Below are 4,649 nucleotides of genomic sequence, written 5' to 3'. Positions count from 1 at the left end.
CCTTTTATTTAGTTTTTATTGTGTGTGATTTAAAATAAAACCATTTTTTTCCCCTCATTCTTTGGTTATGTATATAAAGGTCTTAATTAGTTCACATTGTACAATCATGAATATTTGGAGCAGTCATATTGTTCGTATGTAAATCCCAAGTGATTTTGCATGTTTATAAGAATGAAGGAAACACTTGAAACGATTGAGTGTGAGTTTTTTAAAACTAATGTTTGATTGTAATAATGTCTGTTCGCTTCTTTTTTTTCATTTCCATTTCTATCATTTTCATCTCTATCATTTCCTGGACATAACAATATTGTCATTGTTGGCATTTCTTACATACACAATAATTTCATTAGAAACAATTGCAAATCAACAGGGTAAAAAACATTTAAAAAAAAAAAAAAAAAAAAATCAACTGCTGGTGTGAAAATAAGACGATTCTTTCATATCTTCACTCTCCTCTCCCCACTTCTCATATCTATACTCTTTTTCTCCCTTTTTTTGGAAATAAAAAAAAAATTGAAAATAAACCATGAATATATTATTAATTTGTTATTGTATTGTGTTGACGGGAAAGATTGTGTGCATATGTAGACGACAGCGAGAAACATGTTGACAGTTTCAATACTTGGACAACATTAAAAAATGATGAGCAACAATGAATTCATGAATGCCTCAGGAGAGGTAGATGGAGTCATAGACATCAATGCCTGTACCAGGCATGACACCACTTGATTGTATTGTGTTGTTTCATATCTAATAAAAAGATATTGTCTCCATTTGTTAACAAACTGTTCTTAAGGTTTTGCCAAAATACCCCCACCCCCCAACCATATCCATATTCTGAAACTGCATTACTCACGATATTTCGATGAATATTTTTCGTTTTGATCAAAGGGGTTAGAAAATAATATAGTGGCATTTGTTTGTGCTTGACATTCGTGAAAACGAAACATGAGATTGCTTTGTTTTCTTTATACTTTAGTGGGACCCGTGGAAATTCCAAAGTTGTATTCTTCATCTGTCATATTTTTACAAGTCCACCACATATGCATTGCATACCTCACAATGCTATTTTACCAATTTTGTTCAAACTTCTGTGAATGCAGACCTCACATTATTGTGATACAAATACTACGCTTTAATGCTAGCTCTAAGGATAAGAAAGTGTATTTTTAGTTTGAGTTTTATATCAGACAAAAGTTTTTAAATTATTATTTCTGTAGAAACTTTGGTGATTCCATCTTTTAAGAATATGACATTGCTTGAGAAGGGCCAATTGCTTGATATGCCTTACTAGGAAATACCAAAGGCTATTTTTACATTTGGTGTGCTGGCCTTTCCATTCTCCAACTTTCTGGCCTTGTGCCCCGTGAAAATTATTTTTAGTTTGGATTCAAATGTAAAAAAGAAAATGGAAGGATTGGGAAATTATCATTCAACCTGAAATCAATATTCTAAGACTCTCAAAGAAAAACCCTAAATGTTGTTAATGGCAAAATAAAAATTAAAAAATAATCAGCTATCGTGCATTCTTTCTTTTTTTTTTTTTTTTTTTTATATAGTTGTCACTTATCAAGGCTTGGTTGGAAGCAACTCGAGGATAGGGTTATTGAGTGTACAGTGGTCAATGGGACAATGATGTAGTAATTGTTAGTAGTGGAAATTTGGTAAATTGGATTACTTGAGGGGAACACCTCATCAGGAACTTGTTTATGTTGGACTTGAAGCTGACCATATTATAGTCAGCTGGAAAGCAGGCAAACAGAAGTAGTCATGCAGTTCTAAGAAAGGAGCTTTGTTCATGGAATCTAGGTTTAAGCACAGATAAAGAGTGAGGGAAATTGATTGGTTTCAACTAGACAAGTGTTTTTCGTGAAAGTTTGACGAGAGGGGACCGTTGATTGGAGTTAAAACGAGCACTTGCTATAAAAATAGCAATAAAGCAGAGACAGGCTTGCAACATCTCAAGGCAGGATAAGTTTTTTTTTTTTTCCCCACCCCTCTTCCTCCTCCAGTAATACTAAAATCTTCCAATTATTAATCCCAGACAATGCCGAAGAGAACAAATGGTCTTGGTAAATTTCTAAATCCATCATTTCATAATAATATTAATGTAAATGATGGTGATAAAGAAAGTAGTCCAAAGAGATAGCAAAATTATAATTAATTTTATTCTTCCTAAACAAGGGTGAGTAGAACACAAGTTTCTGTTATTCCCACTTTCACTTAATGAATATATTACTGTAATGTTAGTAAGATGGAGAGAGCACTGTCAAAAGTACTGTTATAATGAAAGTATGCAGCAAAATAATGGTTATTGATTCCGGACAACGCTGTTTAGAACAAATGGTCACAGTTACAAGTTGTTTGTTCACTCACTCCTATTTCACAATATTATGAATATTTAATGATCTTGATGAAGGCAATAGTCCAAAGAGATAGCACTTAGCAAAATACTTTTATGATGTTACAATTTAACAAAAAAAATGTTTAGCTTCGACGTTGAGTAGAACAAATGATCTAGGTTAATTCCTAATTTATTTTCTCACTCTGACTCCATTTCACAATATGAAGATCTGTAATGATGAAGTCAATAGTCCAAAGAGATTTACTATAAGTCTTGTACCAAAAGTAATACTGAAATCTTACAATTATTCATGATATTGCAAACAGTATGGTTAAAATGAAAGTATGAAGAAAAATTACGGTGATAATGACAATGTTATTGTTCTCACACAGCACTGGTTAGAGAAAAGTTTCTCTTATCCTCCCACATGCATTCACTTACACTTACCACATGTGATACTTTATGTCAGTGAGAGGACCTTCAAAAGTATTGTTAAAATCAAAGTACCAAGAGAGATATTTTTGATAATGAGTAATCCTGGACAAAGTTCAGTTTAACAAATGGTTCCATCAAATCATAATTTACTGTCCTCAATTCCTTCCATTTCACAATACAGAATATGGTGGCCCTAGGATATGGGTTTTTCAGGTTGATGATGTGGAATACTTTTTTTTTTTTTTTTTTTGTCCCTAGTTACAGTACTTTCCCTGGTTTACAGTGTTGTTATAATGTTATTCGATGATATACATGTGTATTATACAACGTACTTTTGTTACTAATTTTTAATGCTGTATCCCGGGTTTGTACTGTAATATGAAAATAAATGATGTTGATAAAAAAAAAATAGTCAAAGCAGTTAATCTATATATTTATAAAAGTGAACGTGTCTGTGTACATTTCCCTACGCAATAACTTGTCAATTTTCAGTCTACAGACTCGAAATTTGATATACAGGGTACTGAGATTTGGGAAAATCTATGTGATCGGTTTTCGGTGAGAAATTTGGCTGTTAAGGGGTCAAAGTTCAACAATTTGACCTTTGAGAACTCTACCAAACTCTTCCACTAATTGTGGGTCTAAAAACTTAAAATTTTAGATAAAGGTTCCTTGGATATGAATCTAACTTAACTTGATTTGAGCCCAAAACAATAAATTTTAAGGGGTCAAAGTAAAAAAAAAAAAAAATTGACCCTTTTTTTTGCTCAGCATACACCTCCAAACACCCGGGCACCCATGTTAGTATATATATATTTAAAAAATGAAGGGGAAAAAAAATGTGATGAAAGAACTGAATAGAAAAGTAAATTAAAAGTGAACAAAGAAAAATTTGCTTGAAAAAAATGAAAGGAAGAAATAAATGAAAAAGAGCATAAGCACAGCTTATGTAGTTTGGAGAGTGTATCTTATGTAGTTTTTGACTTTTAAATGCAAACATTCACACACAAGTTTATACTTATCAAATCTATATATCTATAAAAGTGAACGTGTCTGTCTGTGTATGCAATACACAATAACTCTGTCAATTTAAAGTCTACAGACTCAAAATTTGATATACAGGGTACTGAGATTTGGGAAAATCTATGTGATCAGTTTTCGGCCAGAAATTTCGATATTAAGGGGTCAAATTTCAATGATTTGACCGTTTAGAACTCTACCAAACTCCTCTACCAATTTTGGTCTACACACTTGAAATTTTAGATATAGGTTCCTTTGACATGAATCTAACTTAATAACTTTTGAGCCCAAAACAATAAATTTTAAGGGATCTTAGTAGGGGTCAAAGTTAAAAAAATTAACCCTTTTTTTTTTGTTTTTGCTCAGAATACACCTCCAAACACCCAGGCACCGCTGGGCTGAAATGCTAGTATACTATAATATTAATATTATGACACTTGGGCAATGCTGAATATCCTTTCTGGTATTAAATCTATATCTATAAAAGTGAAAGTGTCTGTCTGTACATTTCCTTACACAATAATTCTTTCAATTTTCAGTCTACGGATTCGAAATTTTATATACAGGGTACTGAGATTTGGGAAAATCTTTGTAATCAGTTCTCGGCCAGAAATTTGGTTGTTATGGGGTCAAAATTCAATGATTTGACCTTTCAGAACTCTACCAAACTCCTCCACCAATTTTGGGTCTACACACTTGAAATTTTAGATATAGGTTCCTTTGAAATTAATCTAATTTAATAACTTGATTTGAGCCCAAAACAATAAATGTTAAGGGGCCATAATAGGGGTCAAATTTTTAAAAAATTGACTTCTGCGATAAAATTACTCAATTTCTGGCCTAAACATTT

This window comes from Euprymna scolopes, chromosome 43, assembly GCF_053919585.1.
Source record: "Euprymna scolopes isolate OS-2025 chromosome 43, ASM5391958v1, whole genome shotgun sequence".
Classification (NCBI taxonomy): Eukaryota; Metazoa; Mollusca; class Cephalopoda; order Sepiida; family Sepiolidae; genus Euprymna; species Euprymna scolopes.
This window is presented reverse-complemented; position numbering follows the sequence as displayed.